General features: G+C 35.6%; 1 protein-coding gene across 8 annotated transcripts in view; it reads right to left on the bottom strand.

The window, feature by feature from the left end:
• ARHGAP24 (Rho GTPase activating protein 24) overlaps positions 1 to 27,744 on the bottom strand; it is a 702,316-nt gene that overhangs the window by 162,202 nt on the left and 512,370 nt on the right. The window contains exon 1 of one of the 8 annotated variants that reach the window (XM_081038616.1): positions 22,902 to 23,155. The exons of 6 other annotated variants lie outside the window; for them this stretch is intronic. The gene's annotated coding sequence lies outside the window, so the exon portion shown is untranslated. Of the gene's footprint in view, positions 1 to 22,872; positions 23,156 to 27,744 lie in introns of those variants that run through there. One more of the 8 variants, XM_081038623.1, reaches the window with a different exon arrangement.

Genomic DNA, 27,744 nt, shown 5'->3' with positions numbered 1-27,744 from the left:
CGCAGCCCTAGTTCTGGGGTTAGGAAAGATAACATGAGGAAGAACAATAATGGCTAAGTTTGATTTTTTATTTCTTCAGTATCCTGATGACTTGGATTACAGAGTTTAAGATAATTAGAAAACGAACGGCACTGCTTGGAACTGAATCAGTGGTGGGGTGAAAATGACACTGTTACAAATATTTATACAATTTAAAAAATACATAAAGGTCTCTCTATAGTTTGAAGACACTAGCTTTGGTTGGAAATATCTGACACTGGGTGCCTTTGTTTAAAAAGGTAAATCTATGTATAGTTGTTCTCAAACACGGTAATATGGGTCTTTTCCTACGTTGACAAGCGTATCACATGTTTATCTCCACTGCCTGAAAAACGCGTCTTTGTTCATATTGATGTAAATATGATTAGGAATGGGGAAAAGCCCAGTATTGCAAAAGGCCTGTATTTTGTGACAGTCATAAACTTTCTCTTAATTGTCTAATTTTTGAATTATATTGTATTCCCATTTTACAGTAGAAAATTGGAACTAGAGATTATCCAAGTGAATTTATGAAAATAATGACCTAATGAGAGAAGTGGTGGGAAAAAAAATCTTTATTTCTTAACTCTCATATTTGTGTCTCTCTTATCAGATATCAAGGGATCGTGCAACATGAATTCCTCATCCAGCCCCCAATTTAAAAAAAAGTCACTTCCATAGGGAATGACTGTTACACAGTTGAGTATGCCGCTTGCTTCAGGAATGTTAGGACTGTTTCTTAAAACCTTCTCTCACACGTACTGAGAAGTAGAATGTATAACTTTAGACCACAAAATTCATGATTGTCAAATACCATTGCCAAATAAAAAATATTTTCAACGATGACCCTGCTATACAAACTAAGCTGCAATAAACTTTATCTTTATTGGCAGAAAACATTGCTTTCTTGCTAAGAAGTGGGTGACAGTCTCCTAACTGCTCTTCCCTTAGAATCTCGTACAAGTTCCTCTCTCCTTCCACTTCAGTGGAAACCCAGAATGATGACTTGCAACTGATTTAATTGATCACTCCTTCTAAGTAGAAGTGAAACTTATCGGACTGACCCAAATTGGAACAAGTTTATTTTCTAAGCCCAAAGTTCCTGTTAGCTGAAGAACCTTAAAAATCGGGTGAAATAAAGCAGGCTGCTGGAATGAAATGGATGCAATGCTGTATATACAAGAGACAAATAAGAGTGTGTCTGAAGAAGAGATATTTAATCTGGGATCCATGAATTTAGCACAAACTGCCTTTAGAGAGTCTACAAAGCACTCCCTGAAATCATTCAAAATTCTGTGGTTATGTGGACAAATGAATTTTTCTAGGGAGATTATCCTGACTTTACATTAAATTTCCAGATAGGTTTGTTAAAAACAACTGTCAAGGGCTTCCACACTGAGAGGTTCTGGCTGACCTCTCCTGAAGCTCAAAGTTGATCAACATGACCCTTTGTGGAGCTTACAAAATAAATGAGGGCGTGAACAAAAGGCTAGAGAAAAATAGGGAAGCTCAGGAAATGTAAAGTGTAATGCTGTGTGGCACACCTGAGCAAAGTATTTCAAGTCGTAAGCCTTTGCTACTAACCCTACACAGCAGGGGAATCGTTGTGATCAAAATAAATTTTGAACACAGTCCCTAATCAACACAGTTGAGGAGAGCATTTTACCTCTTTCTATTCCCGATGGTGCCATTTCATCACACTTCCACTCCTTGGTATGCTTAGTTAATTAAAGTCCTTACTGGTTGTTAATGGCAGGTGTGTGCAGCAAAAATGACACTGGAACAGATGTTGGCAAGTTTGTCAAAGTGGCTGGGTAATCATCCTGACTGCTCTGAAGGACCTTCCCGTCTCCCCACACTGAACTCTTCTTAACAGACCCAAATATCACCTGTGCTTTGACTGCTTTTAAAAAGGAGGCAAGGGGGAGTGGCAATAAAAGGGGAAGAACAACAGCAATATCTTTGGTCAGTCATCCATTGTGCAAGGAATAATCAGTAATGAAGGCATTCCAACAGTTTCCAATTCAAGAGTATTAAGAGGATATGATTTTCATGAGACTCTCCATAGGCTCCCTAATCAACTTGCATTCATGCTTGCTATAAATATACGGTTCAAAAAACTTTTATATCTTTGTTCTTGTTTGTCAGCATGTATCTGCAACTAAGATGGCAAGCTATTATAACCAGGGATTAAAGGAAAAAGAAATGGTGAGAAGACATTGATGAACACAAAAAACAGCCAGTGCTATGGTAGGTACCTTGTCTCACCTCTAAAGCTCTGTAGATATTTGAACTCAAAACTGCTAAAGGGGGAGTTTTGTATATATATGAATATTGTCTGTTCTTTAGCAATTTTGGAATGCCTTCAAGAGAAAAACCCAAGAAGGAGTTAGAACAGACAGCTTTTATTAGGATAAAATAAAATGGTTTAAACAATATAAAGCCCTGTATCATATCAGATCTTTTTAAAAATTAATTAATTGAGGTCTCTTAGAAATCCAATAAATCTGGCCTACTAATTTGATTTGCATTTCTGAGCTGCCTGCTCCAAATGTGTGTGTGTGTGTGTGTGTGTGTTTAAATGTCAAATTCACTTAAGTTCTGTCTAGTAGTATCATCTAGCTCTCTTAAAAAGAAGATGAATTATTTTCTTTCTGATAAAACATAATGTGGTTTTGAGTGATTCATAAAAACCTTGTTTTACATAGAATTTTACATCTAAATTTTGCATAGGATATTACATTTCAGTATATATCTATCACAATTATTGACAGATGGACAGGACATTAAATAGGACCTGCTGTACAGATGAGGAAGAGCTGCTGTGCAGAGACACCAAATTATTCCCCAAAGACACCCCCTAACTGCTGGGGCCTAACCACAATTAGACCTCAAGATGTTTCCATACCAAGCTTTTTTATTGTAAAGTTCATCATAATAAATTCTATAAAACTTTAAATAAAGATTTTCCTAAATCTAATAATATATATAGTCCCATCCCATAAAATCCTATTTAAAGAATTTTCTATTTATAAAAATAGTTTCTTCCTGGGATTGGAAATGGAGTGGTTACACTTATTACAAAAAAAAATGTTTCAGAACCATTAGGACTCCTTTTCCTCTAATACAAATATGCAAAGAACCACAGCACACTGTTTTCAAAGTCACTTTCTATGCCCTCCCAGCCACGGTAGGGCACGCAATAAATTACACAGAAAAGAGGTGTGAACTGCCTTTTAAATAATCAACCTGGGAAAATGGCAGAGGGATATCATGGTTATAAATGTTAAGAAGAAAAGAATCTCTTAACATTTAAAAAGGTCCTGGGACAAATTAAGCTTCAAGCTCGTGAAACATAAAGAAATATATGCAAACACACAGAGTAAAAAAAAAAAAAAAAAGCAAAATGAGCTTCATAAAAAAAGAGATAAAAATTGCTTTAAGGTGTAGGTATGCCAGTGCTATCCTAGTTCCCTGGGGGTCTAGTGGAAGTGTTTCCTGCCTTTCTTCCTCTTCACCAGACAATGGGAAGAGGCCATGGAAGGGATCCATTCTAGACAGCAAACAAATTAAGCTCTATTTTAGCTAAGGAAAATGGTATAAGCAGTTAAGCACACTTTTCTATAGCTCTAATATTTCCTAGTATTAGAGAACTAGTCATGGAAAGCTCAAGCAGTAGAAGAGGTGATTATAATTATCCATGAATTCACATGTAAGCCTCGGTCCAGCACATTAGCCAGATCTGGATGTATCTATCATCTTGGTCTCCGGAAGTTTACGTGACTATAAATACAAAGTACAGCGCTGAGAACTATATGTCAAACTCCCATTGTGTGTCAGACAAGTTGCACACCTTAATATATCATTTGTTTGGCCCTAAGTATTTTTTTAAATAACTATTCTTGTTTTGCAAATGTGGAAACAGAAATTCCTAAGTGTTCAGTGATTCCCGCAATCTTTGCTAAAAAGTTGAGTCAGGAATTCCACAGCAAGTCAGTCTAACTCAAACCCCCCTGATCTTTTTCACTTTAATGGGCTACCTATTGAATTTATCTTGATTTGCCATAAAAATTGTTTTTCAAACTGGACATTAACTACTTTAAATCTAATTGCCTTGATTCTTTCCATTTATTATATTTTCATTTTTATTATATTGTTCTTCTTTATCCATTATTTATAAATAAGTCAATAATCATGAAGCATGACTATTTCTCTGGACGTGTGCCTGTTCAACTCTTAAGTTAAATTCTTTCAAGTTTCTGCTGCTTTCAGCATTGCACATTTAAGCGGAGATGTGTACTTGAGAAGTCATTTCTTAACTCAAAACTTCCTGGCTTTAATACTGATATATGTAGTAAATGAAGAAGGAACTACCTTCACTGAGAACATTTTACATAGGCAACACATATAAAAGTTTTCTTAATTGGTCTTTACAACAACCTTTAAGAAAAGGGATTATAATGTTCTGAGAGGTTAAATAATTCGGTTAGGTGAGGTAGCAATTGGTGGAAACCCTTGGAAATCAAGAAGTCAATACCATCAATGACTAAGATATAACTACCATACTACATTTATATTATTGTACTCATCTTAAAACTGTATATTCTCTGGAAATTATGTGTTATTCTTGTCTTTAACAAGGAAAAATGATATCCTAATTTGAATAATTTATCTTATTGAAAAAATATCAACTGGAAATATTAAGTGTATTGTATATATTCATCTGGTGAATGTCTAGAAAATAATTTGCCTGTGCTATAATTTTCTTACATAATGTATAAGGCAAACATTAAATTCTCTTAATTTCTAAAACTGAAAGGAAGTAAGAGCATCATAAGGTTATAAGCATTGTTTCAATACAGCCTGTTTCTGTGGCTACACAGGAATAATTGTTCCAACTTGTTGATGATGGTTCATGAAATAAACAAAATTTATATTCCAATAGTTAAAGCACTTCATTCAAAACATTCTGTTTGAGCATTTTTTTCTTCTTCTTTATCTTCTCCCTCTCTTCTATTTCCTCTTCTCTCTCCCCATCCTCCTCTCTTTTCCTCTCCTCCTCCATCTCTCCTCCTCCTCCTCCTTCGACTCCTACCCATGTCCTGCAATGGTTTGCGATGTTATGTTATTGTTTGCAGCCGACTTCTGCCTGGGATCCAGTCCTGCTTGCCTCTACCTGAGCAATTTTACTCTAGTACAAAAGCAAAGAGCTGGTACTGTGTTTCCCTGAAAGTAAGACCTAACCGGAAAATAAGCCCTAGCATGATTTTTCAGGATGACATCCCCTGAACATAAGCCCTAATTCATTCTTTGGAGCAAAAATTAATATAAGACCCGGTTTTATTTTCAGGGAAACACGGTAAAAACTCAGTCATCAGTCTCAAGCACAGGACTAATCCAGTAACAGTGCTCATTCGAAGTTTCCGTTTTCCTTATTTCTGTGTAACTTGAAATTGTTTTTGTTTCCTTTTTCCCTGATATTAAAATGTCCTTGATTTTTAAAATAAATAATATAAGCACCCATTTGCTTTTTATTTCTTAAATATCTAAACTATTACTTTTAACTATTATTTTGAAATAATTTTACTCTTGCATAGAAGTTGCAAAACTAGTAGAGATTTCCCATGTACACTTCACCCAGCTTCCCCTAAAGAGAACATCTTTGAAAACCATCATACAATTATCAAAACTGGGAAATGAAGATTTGTACAATACCATTAACTGAACTGTAAAACTTAGGGTGTTTTGGCAGTTTTTGCATGCACACTTTTTTTTTGTTTGGTTCTTTTGGTGGAGGATGGGGTGTATAGTTCTATGAAATTTTATCACATGAATTGATTTACAGAACTACCACGATAATCAGGATACAGACTCTTCCATCGACCCTTCATGCTACTTTTTATGGTTATACCCTCACGCCATCCTCAACTCCTGGCACTCACAGCTCAATTTTCCATCACTATAATTTTGTTAGTTCAAGAATGTTTTATAAAATGGAATCACACTGTATGTAGTCTTTGAAATTAGCTATTTAAACTCAGCATAAAGCTTTTAATATCCACCCAAATTTTAGTGTATATCTGTAGTTCATTTCTTTGTATGCTCAGTTGTATTAGATGACACATGTACCACCATTGCTGATATAATGTTTGATTAAGTAAATACGGCCTCTCATCTTTGGAAAAGAGTTACCTTTATAACTTTTTTATTCTATTTTCACAGAAATCTTGAACTCAAAAGCTAATGCTGACACTGCTTTTTTTTATTGTTGTTAGGAGTAAATTCAAGGGATCTGACTGAAGTCGATGGTCTTTATTTTCATTCAAGCTCTAAACCCGTACATATAAATTATTTTAGAAAATGAAGAAGCTCAAAAACACATAAGGCACATTTTTCAAGACACGAAATCAATTGTGCAGTTTTACTCTTCAGCTATAGTGCCCCATTTATTCAAAGTTGTTTTGGTCTACCTAGCATGGCCTACCTCAGTCCCGTAGTACCACTCAGATGAGCACAGCAGTAGGGAAGCATAATGCCAGATGAGGTTAAAAAAAAAAAAAAATCACATGCCCCAGCCACACTGATTTTGGAATGGCATGTGACAAAAGTCAGGCTGATCAGAGACAACAATATTCAATAATGGGACTTTGTTACAATTGTTAAGAAGAGAAACTCTTTGGCTGCTGAATTAATCCTACAACATGGAGGCAGCCTACAATGCAGCCACCCCAGAGGAAAGCAGTACTGAGAAATGGAGAAAAAGCAAATCCTGCTGACATCATTTCAATCTGTAGATTGCACCACATTTGCTGTCAATTCATACTTTTTGCTTGCTCTGTGAAAATGGATATGGTCCCTTTAATATTTTTCCCTTTGCCAGCTTGGCACCATGTTAAACTCTGTCAGTAGAGGGCACGAGAGAGACACTGCCGAAGACCACGGGTCTTTGCTTCCTGGTTCCTATGTGTTGGCTCTGCGGGCTTTTGCAACATGCACTTTTGCCAGCACCCAGCTCTTCCAGGGCACACAGGGCTTCTTCAGTGCCCAGCAACTTCAGCACTCACAGCTTCTTCAGCATGCACACTGGCCTCAATATTCAGTGACCAGCTGCTTCCCTCTGTACCTTGGCAGGCAGTTTTATAGCAAAGTGCCTCCAGTGAGACACAGCTCCATGAATTGTAAGGCACCCTGGAGTGTGGATTTCACAGAAGTTCCCAAGGGAAAACATCCAGAAAATTCTGCCAGTGTAGCAGCAGAGTGACTACTCAACTATGCAATGAGGCAGAGCCAAGGCTTCTCCAACGAGGTCTAAATCTCAGCCTTGGAGGTGGGCTTCTCCTTGGGTGCTCAATCTAACCCTGGAGTTGTAGTTGCTCTTTATATCTGCTATACCTACATTCTTGAGAGTTCTTTGTACTACTTACCCGCCAATCCTTTGATATGCTAATCCCCTGTTATAGTTAATAATTCTTTATGTTAGATGTTCCCTGTTCAAGTTACTCAGTGGTTTCTCCCTCCTGATTGGACCCAGATTCACACACCAGGCCCAAAGGCTGAGCTGCTCCCTAGACTTCTCAATTTAATGATCTAATAAATTCCTTTTTTTGCTGATGTTGGCTATAGTTAGGTTTTTATAACTGGAACTGGAAAAGTTTTGATATAAATAAGATCCATAAAACTAATAAGAAGGTTAATACAGAGAAAATGGTCTGAGAAAGCACTATAAATACATTTTTTAAAAGTAGGCTTGATATTCATAATTAATTAATACAGATTCCAATTCTAGCTAACTTTTTCTAAGCTACACAGGAATGATGTTATAGTAATAACTTGGAATATGCTCTAAATTATTTTTAAAATTTTTGAATAAATTTCATAACTTCGAATCAGCATTTTAGTAGAAGGGACCAGTTTCATGCAACATACCTCACCATGTACAATGGAGAACACTTCTGTTAGGGAATTGACACGAATCAAATTACTTTCTGGTAGTGAATCAATGTAACCAAGTAAACACTAAGTAGTTAATCCACTTATATTGATCCAGAAACTATCCAAGATGAACATGTGTGAATGGGTGAAAGAATTTAATGTAAGAATTAGATACAGTCAGCTGAATGTCCTTAAGCAAACAAATACTACAAGTTATTTTTAGTTTTGGTTTTCTGTTTTTATTATTATTTTGTGTGTCTATGGAAGTTGGCTCTTTGCTGATTTTTTCCACTGTGTCACATTAATTGAAAACATCTCTCCTATTTTTAAATAGATATAAGTTGTATAGTCAAATTAAACATGCAAAGATAAATTCTGGATAGTTCCTAAAAGCTATTCTCTTAGTGAGAAAATAGCATACAAATACACAGCCTTGTTTCCGATTCTGTCTACCAAAAAGATTGGAAATACCACAGTGATTTGGATATAAATATTTTATCATTTTTTTCCTATCTTCAAATTTCCAATTAACTAAAATGACAATGAGCAAAAATATTCTAGATAGAATCTGCCACTAAAGTCAGATCAGTAAATATTTCAAAAGTTAAAGAATTAGTGACTAAACCCCAAACAAGCAGAGTATCAAGCTACCATTCACAAGCCTAGAGTATCTGCTGTCAACAAAGGGAGAGGGCGAGGAATCGCCAGACTTCAAGAATCTCAGCCCAAAGCCCATGTTTCTATGATTGCTGTAAAAGGGACAAAGACCATTATACGGCCAAGAGTTAATAACACTTTACTTCCTTTTCTCAACCTGCCATCTCCTTCAAAAATAGATAAGAGTGCAAAAGATTTTAAAGGATTTGGGTTAGCAATGTTGCCACTGAAGTTTGGAGTAGTGTAAGGGTTAAAATATAACTAAGATTTGATGCTTTCTTGACTGTTGTGCCGTTCTCAAAAAGTGACTTGACGGGGTTCTGCCATTAACATCTAAATTTTAAAGATATTTAGAAAGAATTAATGCATTCTTATGTTACAAATTTTTTCTGATTTTGAATTGATATTTAAACTGAAGTTTGGCTACTTAAGACTTGGCCTTTGTTAGTCAGAAATAAAGGAATTAGATACAGTTTTACTCTTCCATTCAGTTGAGAATATATTAATTTAATCTTACATCAGTATACATAAATAAGTTTCTGTTATTGTCTGTTTTTTTTTAATTGAAGTCCCCTTAATCTAACAACAAAAAGAGGGTTATATGAAGGGAGATGGGAAAATAAAACAAGGTGGTCCAGCAGGAGAATTAGAGCTTAGTGGGTACCCAAAACATTAGACAAGGGACCCAATTATCATTTACTACACTATGCTTCCTACTAGAAACTTTACATGTGCTATTTATTAGTCTCCACGATGGCATTGTAACAATGGCATTATTACTCTTCTGTGAAGAAAAATACTGAGGGCCAAAACAGTCCACAATTGGGACTCTGATTCAAATCCTAACTTGTTGGAATCCACAACCCATTGCCTCTCTAATACATCATGTTCTTTCAGTGGGACAAAGTGTAAGAGAATAGAAAATAGAGCCAAGATAGAAAATGATGAAGAATAGGTCATTACCATATATTTTTGCCTCTGGGTAACATTGATTCCTGGGTATGAACCTTGTGTGAATTCTTATATCAACATACACATCAATTCTGAGACAGTTACCAATTTCAAAAATGTTAAGGTGTGAGAACCTGTGATGTGGAATGGAGGCCACATGATAGTGAGAGGTGACATCCTTCTGTTTACTTGGTGGAGCTTCCTTGCCAACTAGATGTTGTCTACTACCCTTGGAAAGGATCTTTGGTTAATTAAGCAATCCTCCTTTCTCCCAGTCGTTATCCCTCTCAGGTTGCTCTTTGAGGCAGATAACCGGAGAAGTGCATGAGGGCAGACCTTTATTTTGTCAGTTGCAAAACAATATTACACTAAGCCACCAGTGAAATGAAACAGAGGGTCAAACATGGTTACAGGCTCAGTGTTACTCATTTGAAAGGTCAAATAATCAGAATTTTCTAAGATGGTCAAGATAATGTTTAGGAAAAGAATCTGCAATAATTTAAAGATAGGATATTTTAAAAGCACATATATTACAATTATATTTATATTATATTTCTCCCTTGTCCTCTATTGATTATGCCACTGGTTTCACAACTAACATTAGGAAAAGAGTACTAAAATCATCAGCAAAATAATTTTCAGTGGCATATGGTATCTCTTTCATTCCACTGCTCTATTACTTCAATGAAATTCAGATATCATCTTGACAGATATAAATTGCATTATAAAAGACATAGCTAGTACCTTTGGTAGACTCAGACAACTCCAAAAACAGCAGATTTTTTCCCCTCAGCATTCCAGATTGTATAATTTTATCCTCTCTCTGTGATACACATTTAAATTGTTTCATTAAGCTGTTAGACATGCATTTTCCCTCAGCATGAGGAATACTGTTCCCGAAAGAAAATGGCAAGAGTTATATGGTAACTCTTCTTAGTCCTTACCTCATACTGTTAAATAAATCATATTTCTTCTTAGGTGAAGCCTCAGTAAATTTCTCTCAAAATCTTCTTATCTATACCCCCATCATTTTGCTATTCTTGTCTTGTATTATACTTGCTTACAATGAATCATAAATTCTTTAAAAAAAGACACTGTTTCTGTGTCTGTCATTTGGGCAACACTTAGCACACCATGGGTTGTGGATTAATATTAAAGAAAACATACTTAGGAATTATTCATTTCTTCTTTTCAGTGTATATATAATAACATTCTATTTTTGTGACAGGAAATAGCCTAATCTCATCCCATTCCATATTTTATCTGAGATTTAAAAAGAGTCTATATAAACGGAGGGTCACAATTTTAAAACATTGAAGACTTGTTTAAAAATAGCATGTGATGGAAAAGAGTTTGCCAGGTACCATAAAAAGAACTAAAAGAGGAAGGGCTACCCTATCTTTTGATTATTCTGTGGAAAATAAAGCTTCAAATTTCTAACTAACCCCATTTTCATTTATCTAGGCTATGCTTTGTAAGTTCAGTATCCTCCCAGGCCCAATATTTTAAAACCATGGCCCCCAATCGAAGCATACATCTCTAAGAAGCAATTCTTTTAAGATCTAGGGACAAAAGAGAAGCTCAACTTTGCTTCCGTAAGGATTCCTCATCACAAATACCTACTGTAAATGAGCAGTTAGAATTACTGCTGGCAGTTTCTTGAAACATACATTTTAAGGATATTTCATACTCAAATAAGTATATCAAATTTGTCATCTAGACAAAGTTAAAGCACATATATTCTGTACTAGTTCATATTCATACAAGTAGAGGGTAACAAATGATGTATGCTGCGACATTTATGACCTCCTGCTAATACAAAATTTCATATTTAAAAAATGTATTGGTGTTAGGTAACTGGGAACTAATTTTGCTTCTTTTACAGCCATCAACTCTCTATTTATCTTACTGTCTCTAATTTATGGAGCCAGGAAAAATATCCCTCTATTTCAACAAAAGTGTCTTTAATACAGAAAGACAAAGAGATCCCTTCTTACAGTGACATTTTTGAGCCTAATTAAATAATGACAGGGACTTTTAGAAATCTAAATACTAGATGGGTATGATTTGTAGGATACCTCAGTGGTACATAACTCTGAGGTCTGACAGAGCCACAAACTGTACTATGGGAAATCACCTTCATGACCTTGGATTTCTGAAACAGGAAATATATCAGCTCTTTGAGATCAGATATTTCTTAAGAAACTAAAGCCAAACAGGGTTGATGTTGGGAGGAAAGTCATATCAAAAGTGTTTCCTCAGTGAATAGCATTTTGGAACATTACACATAAATTGTCATAATATTCCTCAAAATACCATTAAGGTGTGTGCCAGAGCATATGATTTATCCTTCAATTGCTTCTTGCTATCTTCAAGGGGAAAAACACAATGTTAATTTTTAAAGGATTAAAAAGCTGGAACCAATGGTGTACTCCCACAAACAAGCAAAGGCTAGTTCCGTGAAAGCTCACCCCTCACAAACTGTGTCAAACATGAGGAGGGAGGGGGAAAGAAAATCTATATTTTAAATTTTTACATCTTATCTCCTTTTGATTGCTACAGAGCATTGTGTCTTTGAATCTTGTCTTTTTTTACTCCAAAGAATACTGAGAGTTTGTCTGCTCCATTCTTGGCTTTGATTTTACAGAATTTGGGTAATGGGTAGGGAGAGCTCAGAGAAACAAGGAGAATAAACTGCTTGAAGAAGGAAAAGGGAATTTTAAAACAGGGAAAAGTAAAACTGGGGCTAGGGGATGCATCTCAGGGAAAAAAAACAAAAACATTTTTTGGAGGGTTCCGTCAGGTTTTGGAGACACTGCGAAAAATGAGAGAATTTTAAGAGACATTGCAGTGAATCAAGAATTGGAACATACTCTAACATACTTACTTCATTGGAATTTTTAAAATGTATTTACAATTACTGGGCAATGCTTCCTTAAAGCAACCTATGCTGTAAGTAGACCAAGTGTGCCTGGGCTTTTAGATAGGTTAACAAGATACTCCACGTTCTTGATTTTAGAAGGTTCCTTCAGGACTAGCATATTCTGAATTCTCTTAATCCTGATAACCACGTTTTATCCAAAATATAGTCTTAAAAATTGTTAAAAGTTTAGATTTTTATTGGGGTATAGAGTTAAATTGTCCCATCTTTGTATTTTTAAGTATTAAATTGCTTCAAGTTCATTTGATTAAGAAAAAAGGTTCGAATTGTTAAAAGGCAGAGTAGAATCACCATGTCATTCACTCCCTTTCTCAATTTTCAAATGTCATCATTATGGTTTTATCGTATAGTGCAGCTCTTTCTGCATATCCACGACTATAAATTTTTCAATGTCACTTTCAGCTTCTTAAAATTCAAACCTGACCCTACAAGTGAACTAACAAGCATAATTCTTTCCACCAGACTGGGTCTTGAGTACCTTTAAGGGATCCAAAATGCACAATCATACATTATTGACATCCTTTACCTTTACTGGGGAAATCCCCATTTTCTATCAAAAACACTTGAAGTGTTCTTTGCTACCATGTCTACGTTTGTACTAGTCGGGACAGGCTAAATGATGCTGCACTAACAGTTATTTCTGACTTACACTATTGTCCGTTTTCTGACAGAGGGGCCTCAACACATCATAATCCTTTAAGACCCCAATATTTGCTTCCACAATCCCAGAGCACTAGGAAAGGCATATGATGATCTACACAGTAGCATCTAAAACTTCTACCTGGAAGTGAGACATATCGCTTCTGTTTATTTTTCATTGGCCAAAGCAAGGTACCCATCTGGCCATGACTAACTTCAAAAGAGAGAAGAAGTATAATTCTGTTATGTGACAGGAGAGCAGAAAGCTGAAAATATTGGTGAACACAATTCATGACTCAGTATTTTAACACATATAATTTCTTGTCTGGGATCACCTCTCAAATCTTAATCACTTTTGTTAGAGAGCAATATATGATATTACTGCCTCCTATTTTTACCCTCAAATATGGCTTTATGCTCTACCTAAATATGTTACAGTAGCAGAATTTATAACACTGAATATAAGGTCACTATTGAAAAAAAAAATGTTAAGACTTAAATTCCTAAACTTAAATTCCCAAATTCCACAGATTCTCCATATATGGACATTTAGTTCTAATGCTACATGCTTTTTAAAAAATACAATTTGCTTTACACATTATTTCATGGAGTTCCTTCCTTTCTGTGAATCCTTATTTCTTTGTTGGGTTAAAAAGGATAAACACACAACAGTTTTGAACAGCATTGGATGACTACGTGGCACAAGTCTGCTATTCGGTTTTTACAGACCTTTGTAATAATAACTGTTTACTGATTAGTGGTTAAATGCCTGATATATTTATTTTTAGACCAGGTTTTCATTTTTTCCAATCTAGTTCATGGACAGCAAAATCATATGTGAAACAGTCACACTCAACTTGGCTAACAACAAAAGTCTATGACTATAGTGCCTGGAAGAATGCTTACTCGTTATTCCCTAGACTAGCATATTTCTCAGCAAAGACAAGAGTATATACTGTAGCCATGGAAAATCTGGGGAACTGGAGCTCTTGAAAATACCAATTATGCTACATCAAACTTGAGCCCATTCACTCAATGTAAATCTTTCCCATATGTGATGACTGCTTGTTGCCCAGCTTCCAATTCTAAAAGAGACTGCAAACATCACAAACACTCCTTTTAAATTTCTACCAAGAGTCTGCAGCTGTCTTTATGCTTGCAGTTGAAAAAAAAAAAAAGTTCTCTAATAAACTGGAAGGAGAGACAGTTCATTCTGGGAAAAGCAAAAAGTTAACAATCTTATACTTCAGGTATAAACTGAAACCACTTTCATATCTTAGAATAGATCTAAATTTCAATAAAAGTGAATTGCCCTTTAAATTATAGATACATTAAAATTACAGACAGCCAAACACAATCTGTCTTGAATTCTGAATTGTATTCTAAGACTCAAGTTTTGGCCCATGATATAGGTATAGGGATCATTTTCACAGTCAAAAATCAAGATATATGGTATGATAAACAATGATCTGTGCTGCTACATAAGAAGCAAGAGGCAGTCTGAGAGATGTCACATACCCAGTGAATTGCAAAATTTCCCAAGGCATTTAGATGACTCACAGTAGTGCTTCTGAAAGTGTGGTCTATGGACCACCAGCATCATAATCACCTGGAGCTTCAGTTAAAATACATATTCCAGGGCCCCATCCATACCAGATTAACTGCATAAGAACCCAGAAATCTGCATTTTGAATTCTTCAGGTGACTTTTGCACTTGCTCAAAAAAAAAAATCTAAACCCACAGATTTATTGAAACAAGGCAGGAGAAAGAAAATATTTTAAATCAAAGTATTCAAAGACAGACAAGAAACAGGCAATGAAACATTCTTACTTAGATCTCAAAGCAAGGAGGTATAAGAATCTAAGAGTCCTGGAATAATAGCAAATGTCATACTGATGGTTTAATAAGACTTCTTGAGGGACTTTTGAAATATCCTTAGCATTGCATCTCAAGTCCAGCAACAGTTTCCATAGGGAATGCATTAAAATCCTGTCACTAACTTCCTAATTCCCCTAAGATCTTTAGGTAGTCTACTATGAATACCAGAAATCCAGAACAGACACAGTCCTGCAGATTATCTGGCTTTCTCTGATTACCAATATCTTTAATTTGCTTCTTTTGACTACCATTCAACTACCATTCACTGCTAGCTCAGCCCTGCCCCACACTCTCCAGGATCAGATTTTGGGTTCTCTTACTGTAACTTGAGTTTTTGCTTTTTTCCTTTTTTTTTTTTTTTTTGGTGTTTTAGTTCCTATCTAGTATCTAATACCCAGTTACTCAATGAGCCTACATCTTGCCTACATTTCACTCTTAAGAAGAGACCTATCCTGCACTCCAGCCAATGTGCTGACTGATTTCTCTGAAGATAAAGGCCTGATTGACCAGTTAGGATACCTGTTGTTTGATTACTGCCATCTTGCTTTCTCTGGATGGTTGGATCTCATTTGACACATCACTGATAGCCCTGATGCTGTTTCCACAAATTAAACCCCAATGTTGTTAAGCCTATGGATTGTCATGCCTGGCGTTTCAGAAAAAAATTTTGTCCAGAGGCTTCATTTACACTTGCATGGAGGACAATTTATCATCCCTCCTGTGCACATGTCTACTTCCCCATACCACCTCTCTCTGTCTACACACTGGGTAGTAAGAAACTAGGCCATATGAAGGCAGTTACCAAGTTTTGGCCAAGAAATTCCATAGATGTCCCAGAGGACCAGAGTAAACCTAAATAGACCATGGTTTGGAAAAATCTCACATCAGTGAGTAAAGAAATCCTCAGGACTTAGATTTTCACAGGAAAGTTCTTGGCAAGCCCAAATTTAGCCTTTATCTTTTGAGTAAACTGCAAACCCCTCAGAAAACTGTAAATGATTTTTTCTTTTCTGTTCTTGATCTCTATGGATACAACAGACATTGAGCAGATGTTACGTTTTGGGCAGCTTAGCTGTGCTTTAAGAACATGGGTAAGGCTCATTCATTACCAGTATAGGCTCATTTTATAAAGCACTTTTAGCCAGGCAACATTACTAGTATAGGCTCATTTTATAAGGCACTTTTAGCCAGGCAACAATCCTTCTGAGCAATTTGTCAAAATTTCAGCATTTGCTCTGTGTCACTTAAGGTAACATCAATAAGGAATAGAAAGATAGCATCTGCTTCTGGTCCTTAGTGATCAGAATTTGGATGAAATAGAAACTAAAATATGAAGCTCCATTTAGAAGCTGTCGATAGTAGAGATTCTCCTCTATGATTATTCTTTTCATTCCCTAATCCTTTCATCTCTACGCTCAAGACCCAAACAGGTCAAACCCTACACATCATCTTTCGTGCCTTGATATCCCTCCAACTTTAAAGAAAAAGAAGTATAGTACAGATTTTTGATAAGATTATAAACCACTATTTCTATACTAGCATTTACTAGAGTAAAATAGCTAAAAGTAATTGATTTGAATTAAAAAAAAATGACTTTTCTAGCAACGAATGGTTGTCTGCAAAATCTGATGTATAAAATGTAGCTTCCTTATTTTTTTTATACTGTCAAATGACTAAAACTTAATCTCATTTAATCCAGAGCCCCCACATTCCTAGGAGCCATCTCATCAAAGAAACATCCAGGGTTCCATGTCTTGGATGGGGGAGGGTGGGAATCTTGTCCATGGCCATCATCCTCTGCACTGGCATCTCTGAGATGCTAATTTCTCCATCCCTGTCTGTTCTTGGACATCAGTCCACAGACCCTGGGACTATGTCCTCCTTGCCCTGACTCCTAGCTCCTCCAGGTTTGGCTCTCACTGCTTCTGGTTCTCTTACCCTCTTGGCTGCACTTATGGCATGGGGGTAAACTAGGAGGCTATATTGGACATGTCTGCCTGGATACTCATTTCTAATGACCTGGAAAAAGAAATGCCCAGAATATATATATTTAATTCTGTAATAACTGTCACCTGTGTGTATGGGAAGTGAGGAAGGATATAAAAGATGAAAGGCTGGTTTGAGCGCAGGAAGGCTATGGAGTTTGAAGCACAGAATACCCGAGACAGCATCATACAGGGAACTCTGGCTAGCAGGACAACTGTGTAAGGTGGTGTAGTCCAGCCGGGGCCGAAATCTCGCCCAGTTGCCTGCCAAGCTACAGATCCCAATCTGAACGCTATCCACAGGTAGGGGACCTTCATTACAATTCATACAAAGTGTGAGTCAGAAGAGGACTTGTGACCAGATTTCTAGATCGGGCTTTAAATGGAAGCCATGAGACTGGATGCAATTTTCTGAGGAAAGAAGTATAAAGGGGAAAAATGAGACAAACACAGACACCCAGAACAAGGAGGTAGAAAGATAGCAGCCTTCAAAAAAGAGTGAAGAAAAAAGAGGCGGAACCACAGGCTACTACAAGATTCCTAGCGTCAGGAGACAAGAAGAGCAGGACAGTAAACAGTATAAATGACAAAAAGCGCAAAGGTGAGCGCAGAGATAGAAAGTTGTTGGATTTTGCAGCCATCATTAGCAATCCCTGAGAGGAAATTTCAGTATCGTGGTAGAAATAAATGCCAAACGACAAAGGGTTATAGAGTCAGAAGGAGGCGAGGAAACAGACACAGAAAATAAAAATTTTTCTTGGCATCAGGAAGAGAAAGCTTAGTTGAGAAAATTGAGTGTTTGTTTATTTGTTTGTAGTGTAGCAGAGGCTTGAACTTTGGTTGTGCACTAAGGAAAAGCAAAGGGGCAAGTGAAAGGACATAATTTATGAAGCAAGTCCTAGTTTCATCTTCATAAATATTTTGTTTAAAAGTTCCATAAACACCAGTGGCCCAGGAAATGCTTTAGCAAATACTCATTAACAAAATGACAGCTATTTTAAATGTTCCCAGAACTATTGTATGTTTATCACCCCTTGTGTAATAAAGACTCTGGCACAGAATCTTGAGCTCTTCCTTTAGTATGAGAACCCTTCCATTCCCTGGAGATTTTTCAGAGAATAGGGTACATGGTTGGCTTCTTACTCAGACAGAAGGAAACTGTGCTTTCACCTCTTGCCCCAGAATAAATTTATCATCCAGTCATTACTTCTGGATGAATTTAGAAATTAGATTGAAAGCCAGAAGCCTAGGTACTAGATGAATAATATTTCTGATCTTAGTTCTCCTACTCTGTGAAAAGAAGGATTTGGACTGGTTAATTTCTAAGTCATTACAGACCGAAAATAATCCAATGAGTAAAAATCATATGCCAATGAATGCTTATCCTTATTTTACTCATGACAAAATACACTGAAACAATATAGGTCTCCAATAATGGAGGACATGTTTAATATATTATGCACAGTATAGCAATAGAATAGAATATTATGCAGTAGTAAATTGATTTCTCCTCCAAAGCTTTCTGAATGATACAGAAAAAATTCCCAATAAATTGTTAAATGACAAAAGGTGGAATCCAAATTTGCAGCATTAAGCCAATTTTGTAAAAACAAAATATTGACACCATATTATGCACACAGACACAGGAAAAAATCTAACAATAGGAATGAATCCACCAGACGGTGGAATTGGTGACAATAATTTATTTTCCTTTAATATTGTCACTCTCTTCATAATTATGACTGTTAACTCCCTTGTGAGTCATGTAGGGCATTTTATGCCCGAAGTTAGAAGAAGGTTGTCTTCATTTCCATTGTACTCAGTTCTATTTGTAATGTTTTCAAGTGTGAAGATGGAGAACATCCACACTGTCTTCCCTGTGACAATAGCATTGTGTTGCAGAGAAGCACTGCACACGACACATGAGGTATTAAACGTATTCAAAAGCACATGAGTTGGGGAGAGAAGCTAAACAAAAGGAAATTGCTCCTTAGGATTATTATTATTACTATTATTTAGTTTGGAAAGATGTCAGTGTTTACCTAGAGCTCTATGACTTGTATAATCTTTAAAAACCACTTTAAAAAATTTTAAGATCACCAAAATCATATTTGGTCTATAAAATTGTCTTTGATTCAGGCATATTTATTTGTTCTAATTTCTTGTGATTTTTACCAATTAAATAGCATAATAAAAAAACATTAACAAAGGAAAATAATAGCAGCATTTGTATGTAGCAAATGTATTAGAAATTCCATAGCACCTTCAGCATAATAAACAAAACCAAAAAAAAAAAAAAAAGGTATAGGAAAAGGCTGATACTTTCCAGTTCTCCAACTTTACTTTTTAAGTTATTATTGACTGTTGGCACCTGAAGCTTTTTTTTAAAAAATAACAATTTATAGTTCCAAATTATTATTTGCTAATAGCTACAAATTATTAATAGCTAATAGCTTTATTAATGCTGCTTAGTGAAGTTTTTGTGTTTTAGCATAACCCAGCAGTGAAAATAATAAGTACGCCAAAAATAAAACATGTTTAATATCATTTTATTTGTTAATGTCCTTTTAATTTAAGGACCGGAAGTTATATTCATTTAACAAACATTTATTGCATGACCAAGGAGTCCAAAAAGAACCTTGGTCTTTGACCCTATCTGCTCTTAAATTGTCCAAAAATACCAATTTAGTACATTAAACGAAGACATTCAATATATCAGGATACACTTGAGTCAATTTGGGCATCTTTTCTTTTCTGAGAGGTTATAACTGAAAATGAACTAAATGTGGATTTTTACAAGAACAAAGCAATTATCTTTCACTGTTCGACACCTTGGGAAATATTGATAGCTTCTCTCATCTGTCCTCAACCTACAGCATTAAACTTGACAGCTCCTTGCAAACCATAAATCTTGCTCACTGAATTCTAGTTCATAAGGGGGTAGGTTCTGAGGCTTCTGGAGAATCCTTGTGAGGTTGTGTTTAGAAGGACCCTAATAACGCATTATTAGTGAACACTAACATGCATTAATTGATTTCAGTGGTTTTTTTCCTTTTCTACTTTTATAAAGCATTTTATAAATAGAAGTCTTCCAAAATGTGTATTCATATTGGTGGTGAGTTTTGAGGAATTTTAAGTGTAGGCCTTGTGGTAGTATAGTTCATGCAAAATACATATCCTTTCATATGTCAAATTCCCTAACTAGATATGAATCTGAAAATTAAATTTTGATTAAAATGAAAGACTTAGTCAAGTAAAGAAAAGCTTTACTGCATTGACTTAAAATAGCATATTTTTAATTTTAAAGAGCTGTGTTTCAATTGGAATAACAACTTATTTTAAAATAACTCATGCGATTTAACTGAAAAAAGGAGTAAAAATAAGCAAAATTTATCTTTTTAGATAATGCTTCCAAACATATGTTGACCCTAAATTCATTGCTGCAGCAAAAGGCAGTCCCTAATTCATTGTTTGAAACAGAAAGTAGTTTGTCATATACACCACAAGATGCTTTAACACCCAGAAATAATTACCACCCAGAAACAGTGACTGTGAAACATGTATATAAAAAAATAACAAGTAAAAAGGGCATCTAACATAAAAAGCCTCACAACATATTTCTAAATAAAGATGTATGATCAAGTAATTAGCAATCCACTCTAATGAAAGTTGGAATTTAAAATTGCCCTGGACTTAGTTTATAATTTCATGTATTTGTTTAATATACCAGTTTTACTTTTTTTGTGTGTAGAGTGGGATTAATAAAAGTGACTTCAATCATTATCAAGGCCATTGAGAAAATAGTGATTTCTTTTGTTCTGAAATGCACAACATAAAATACATTGAATATAAGAAAACACATATTATGCAACTTTATTCAATGTACATGTTTGATAAGATTGCTTTATAGTATTTTCATTTTAAAGAAGTTACAAGTAACCAAGAACACCATTAAAGAAATAAAAATATTTGGAAAATTAGCCTTGCATTATTTTTCCCCCAAAGCATAATCTCTATACAGAAGAACTATACAGACTAAAGGATGAATATTGTTTTCCTTTTCTCTAACTCTTTCCTACAAAGCATTATTATGCTATTTCCCAGCCATGTATGCATTTGAATAGCGTATGTATATAAACGGTATATGCATGAATGGGACTAAAATAAAACACTTAGCACTTGATTAATATTAAGTCTGCCCCTTGGAATTTGGTTAGTCACTGATTACATACCTCCAGTAACTTTATAAAAAGGAGAACGAACAGCACTTTCCTCATCAGATACATCAATGCCTTACTTATCCCTGAGCCACTTCCATCCATTTCCATGGCAACTTCTACTACAGAACACAACGAACAACTTGGATACAAACCAAAAGTCTTCTGAGCACCTAAAATAGATGTCATTGTGTCCAAGCTCTTCGGCACACACATTTTTCTCATAGGAGAAAGTTTTAGGCCCTTGGATAATGTTATTGCCTCTTATTGCACCCATAATTTCTTATAAACTTTTTTTTTCTTGGGCATAGCACAAAAGAAATAATAATTATAAAGGGGTGTGGTTGAGGTTAACAGGAGTTGTTAGAGGAATGCAAATTGTCCACACCAATAAATACCGAAGTCGCACTTCCATAGGGATAGTGGACACAGGAGAAAAAAAAAAATGTCCTATAAAAATAATTCACGAATTATAGTGATTATGTTATCTCTTGACATAAGAAGTAATAGCCGTATACCACAGAATAGGCCTCCACAGTATCATTACATTATAGGATAGTTCTACAATGTGTATCGATGAGGAGAATGCTGAGTAATTCAGAAACGTTAAATGTAGTCCCCTCTAGGGAAATATCAAAATATAGAGTAGATCTCGGAAAGTTAACTATCCCCAAATGGCCAAATTCTCTCTAAAACTTGGAGTTATCAGTAGTAAACTTGTGTCATTTATTGGAAAGTCCACACATAATAGAACTCCTTAATTGTCTCTATTATTTGTGTATTTACAGCAGCAAATACATATTAGCTATTCAGGTTCCTGGGAAAAGAGTGAGACCTCAGATAACAGGAGAGCAGACAGTTTTTTCCGTCCACTCCACTGCCACTTTGGGCTATTCCCCTTTTGTTTCTAGAGCCTTTCCACAGTTCAGTGATTTGAAATCGTATTGCAAATGTCACTCTTCTTAGGAATGTAGTTCCTTTAAAGTGGATGAGCTTAAACAAGATAAAATTTTTTTTAAAGCAGGTTTAGCAGGATTTTTAAAAATAAATGGGAATGAGGGGAGGAAGAGTTAAAATGAACAATTAAGTACAGAAGCAAACTAGAGCAGTAGAACCCCCTTTCAAAAACTGTATGTTTTCCAGGTCAGATCTTCTAAGCTATGATGAGGTCAGTTAGCCTCCATCAAATCAGTTAAAGTGCTTGGAGCTGCCCTGCCCTGGTCCTCTTATCTGATTGGCTCTATATTGGTTCTATATTTCAAGTTGAAGATGCATTAACCTATCCCTCCCTTTAGTCAAGAACATTCTGTACATTCTGCAATGTTAAAGCATATCCCTCTTTATCCCACACAAACAATAAGCATAAAAACCATCCAAGACAAAATGCAATGAAAGAACAAAGTTGAACTTTACTTTAAAATAACAACGACAATCATTTGGTTCCTGAAAACAACACAAAACAAAATAAAATTCTAGTAGCTGCAAATATCAACAGCCACAGAACACTACAGCTAAAAAGCTAAGATATTTTAAACATTGTGCTTTCTCTCAGAACAGACGTAAAGTGGGGGGAAAAGGTCAAATGAACAAGGAATACTTGTGCCCAGAAACAAATGAACCCTGAAGGAGATTTCAGTGAGTAAAAAACAGTACCTTATAAGTAACTGGTCTTGTCTACTCACAGCTGTTTCCAGTGCCGACTCTCGTTTAACTGTCTACTGCCTTCAGTCTAAAGTTAATTCTGTTGGCAAAAAAGCACAGAGCTTGTCTGGAAAATGCTCTTTGGACATAAACCATTCCTTTCAAAGCGGTGGTAGCTATATTTAAGTTTTCTTGTAGAGGGGGATATAAACTCTTCCTGTAGCTAATTTTCTTCCTCCTTCTTCCCTTCAGACTTACTCAGTATCCTCCTATCCCATATATTGAAGAAAGAGACAGAGAGGGGAGGGAAAAAAACTACTATACCTTAAATAATGTAGTATTTGAGCACTTAGAAAATGACCAAAAAAAAAAGGAGAAGAAAAAGAAATGAGAACCATAGAAAGTACATAAGACTCTTGAATATAATTGATCCCAATGCCTTCATTTTATAGATAAGGAAACTGATGTCCAGAGAAAATAAAATCTGTACAAGTTCACACACATAGCTAATTAGTGCCACAGTTAACAATAGATACCAGGTTTCACAACTCCTAATTCAGTGCTTTTGACACTATACTGGTGTACCTGAGGCAAAATGATTTACCCTTTTCTTCCTTATCCGGTATAATAACCAAATGAGTTGGCAGGGAGCTGTCACACAATTATAATGTAAGAACCATCTGTTCTCAGAGAAAACATTTTCCTCCACTTTAAATTTATTAATACTGAAAGTTTTCCTATAATGCTCAACTTTTTTTCATACTTAGAATATAATCTTTTCCTTTGCTGATCCTGCAGAATATTTTTATGTCTTAGGATGGCCGTTTTTCAGGGAAGGTTAATATCCCTTAGTCCTTACTGACGACTACTTCTGTAAGGGACACTGCTGTGACAGATATCAGACACAGCCTTTACTATTTCTGCCCTGTATCACTGATATTGCTACATGGCTCTTGAACTAGAAACACATTACTATTTCCACAAATCCCCACGTCCAATTTGTGAAGTTTTTTTTTTTTTCTTTTTAACCGTACAAGTTTATTCTTGATTACTGATCAAGAATACAAGTTCACAAGTTTATTCTTGATTCTATTCAATCAAGATTACAAGTTTATTCTTCATTACTGATTACATATTTTGTTAAATTAAAGAGAAGCAGGCTAATGATTTTTATTTGCTGCCTGTCACATAAAATTTCCTACTTATATATGAAGACATTCTTTTCCTCTACCTGAAGGAGTGAAGTCCTTAAATAATTTTTTTAAAATTTTCCTTTCTATAATGTATTCATTCATTCATTTCATTCATTCACTTACTTAGCAAATTAATAAATTAAATTAATAAATTAAGCAAATTAATATACTTACCTCATCTTTCGCTTGTGGAATATAAAAACTGACAAGCAATAATAGCTTTTTAAGATAATTGAATAATTTTCAAATAAAATCAAAGGGTTTAAATGAGAAGTAAGGCCAATTTTCTATAACTCCCTTTTATCTATTCTCACACTTTAAGCATGTGTCCAAAGTTTATTTATATCCTACCCATTGAGTTGCCCACTCTCAACAACATCCATCCTTGGGTGAAATAAGCCAAAATATGAAGTGGCCCGAACTGAAATTGCTCTGGTCACTATTAACCTTTCTATTTGATCTGGTTCCTTAAAATATTAAAGCTGAATATACTTTATATGCTACAATTCAAGACACAATTAGCAAATGCTCAGATCATTCAAGACCCATTTTCAAACTGTTACTCATTCTTTAGCTCAGAATTTCATTGTTTGATTTTGATATTTCTCATCTACTTTTAAGATCATGTTATATCTACTCTTGCCTCGGTTTTCTTGGCAAAAAAGCAACGTAACTGTGATCAAATAATTAGAAAAGTATACTTTTAAAATGGATAATTAGATATTTTTTAAAATATATTTACCAAAATGTCAAACAATTAGTGGATACTATATCAATTTTCCAACCCTGACAAATAAACACCTGAGATTCAAAACATAAATGTTGAGAATAAAATCTTGCAAAACCACTTTGTGCTTTTTGACACAATAGAAGGATCCTATTCTCCTTTCATGCTGAATTAATTTTGTATAATTGAGCTCTATGCGAAGGTAAATCCCAAAGACATTACCATCTACATTTACACGTAACACTACCAGTGATATGACAAAGGTAACAAGAGTTTGACACACTGGTATCTATGACTTGGCTTTACTAAAAGCATTCTGTAGTTTTCTTTTGCTTCTTAAACTTTACTTTTGATTTGAACATTTTGCCTTTTGTCTGTCAGAAGGAGCAGGAAGGAAATATGAGTAAAACTTTGAAAGAGAAATCAGCTGTGAGGAGACACAGAGATTTAGATGGAAGGTGTCATCAGGGTGATTCAAGTTGTTGAGTGGACTCAGGAAGGAAGGTGTAAGGAAAAGCCATGTACCAGCAGGTTGTTTAGAACAGAAGAGGGCTGAGCCACAGACAATAGATTATAGGTATTGAATTCAAGCACCAAAGTCTCTCAAAATAGGTTAAGCAAAGAGGGAACTAGCAATTTTGGTGACCAGTGCAAGCAACAGGAAATTGGCCCTCAAACATACTTTGTAATTCGTGACATGGTTCATTTCTACCCATTGGAAGGGAAGCATGTGCTGTCAACATGTGAATTCAACACAATCTAAAATAGCACACTGATAGACAACCATTTAAAACAATTTTGTTTTGTCCCTGTATATTTTGCCTCTTTGGACATAGTTGCCCTACATATTCCAGGCATGCTCTGGATTTCAGAATCCTAGGGGAGTTTAGAGGGGCATAGTTAGTGTTATTAAGGCTAGACCCGTAGAGTTGAATTTCACTGATGGGAGAAGTACTTACAGGAAAGGTGAACTTCAGGGCAGACTATATTAACACAGGCCAGGAATTCTCTAACTCTTGATCTCCTCCTCTCAGTTTTCAGGTTTACCGTAACACTAGAAGAAGGCTTTTACTAAGGAATCCCAGAGAGCTCTTTTGTGATAGCAGTGAAGGGAAGTAACTGCATAATAGCTACTGAATTGTAATATTCTGTGCTTGGGAGGTGATTTCATAAACGGAAGTTTTTAAGTCTCATGAAATTAATGCAAATAAAAATCCCAAGCATCAACTATCTCTCTTAAACCAATTCAAGCTCATGCTTACTTTGTTGCCCATCTCCTCTCACAATCTACTCTCCTCATAGCAGCCAGAGTGATTATTCTCCTCTTCATACTTCCTAATAATTTTCCATCCTTCTCCTGCTTTTTGCCTTCCAATGGTTTCCCATTATCCCATTTCATACCCTCTAATGATTTCCCACAATTCCCCTGCCTCATCCCTACAATAATTTACCTTTGTTCTCAGTATAAATTCAATTGACTAATTATGCCTACCTGCCTAATTTTTCCGTAGTTTAATTTCCTACTGCTTTCCTAACCTGCTGTTCCATCTCTCTAGGATGTTCCACTCTCATATCTTCACCTCCTTCTCAGAACTCCTTCTCAGCACTCAAGACTCATCTCAAATGCAACCTCTCCAGAAAATAAATTTCCTGACCACTCTATCTAATCATCCTCCCCACTACATATACACACTCTCTGCACCATTTCCCTATGTTGATTTTCTTTTTTTCTTTCTTTCTTTCTTTCTTTCTTTCTTTCTTTCTTTCTTTCTTTCTTTCTTTCTTTCTTTCTTTCTTTCTTTCTTTCTTTCTTTCTTTCTTTCTTTCTTTCTTTTTTTTTTTTTTTAAGGAGGTCACAGCTCACAGTGGCCCATATGGGGAATAGAACTGGCATCCTTGGTGTGATTAGCACCATGCTCTAACCAACTGAGCTAACTGGCCACCTCAGTTATTTTGATTTTCCTTCATAGTACTTGCCACTATCCAAAATTACCTTTGGTTATTTTTTACTTATTCATTCATTTAATTAGTTGGTTAGTTAGCTTAAATATGTCTACTGTATCTCTTCTAGAATAAGTTTTGTAAGATCAGAAATGTATTAGAAATTATAAATAATATCAGAAGCGTATGATCTAGATTTTTTAAACCACATTATACCCAGTGTGCAGAACAGTGTCTACTATAAAATAGGCATTTGACAAATATTTTTTGAATGAATGAATTATATTTCCTGCCTGAGTTACTACTCTTCAGTCAACAAACACCTCACATAATTCCATAAGCATGAAGGCAAAGATGAATCTAGTTCTGCAGTTGACTGAACTGCAAATCTCCTTGTGGCTCAGAGCTAGGCATCGCGGGAAATAAGGAAAGAGCCCCCACTGGGCTCTAGGCATTTGTATCTACACAAGGTGCCTCTCAACCTGTGAATTTGGTGAACACAAAGGCCAGAATATGCCCTTGATTTACCAGAATATCCTCTACTAGATAAGGTGAATGCATTTACTAGATGGTCCTAAGAGCTTCAGGACATCTCCTTTGTTTCCTGAACTCTATAGTAGTTGCCCTTATTGAAACAGCAGATATCCTAAAGCTAATTCTATCCTTTCCAGGCAATTTCAAGAAATTGCTCTCACCTGCCAATTCTTCAGGAGCAGAAGCTAAATCCTTGCATTCATAACATATGTTTTCTAAATGAAAAGTGGGTAGACAAAATAATTTTAAAGAGGTGAGTTCACAGGTGATTTAATCTCCCACCCCAGTCCTCCACACTGATTCAGAGTTCTCTAGTGAGCTGTGAATTAGATTTCGTCCTCTGTCTCTTCCTACTGCTTCCTAATTACCTGCTCTAGTAAGTCAACCTCTCTGGGTCCTGGGGCTCAGGCACATTGTGGGATAATGTGACTGGCTCAACACACTCTGGGTCCAGCCACATTAGAAAGGTGGCTGTGTAATGGCAGACAG

Source organism: Rhinolophus hipposideros, assembly GCF_964194185.1.
Source record: "Rhinolophus hipposideros genome assembly, chromosome: 1".
NCBI lineage: Eukaryota > Metazoa > Chordata > Mammalia > Chiroptera > Rhinolophidae > Rhinolophus > Rhinolophus hipposideros.
The sequence above is the reverse complement of the archived record's forward strand: the minus strand, read 5'-3'. Positions and strand labels throughout refer to the sequence as shown.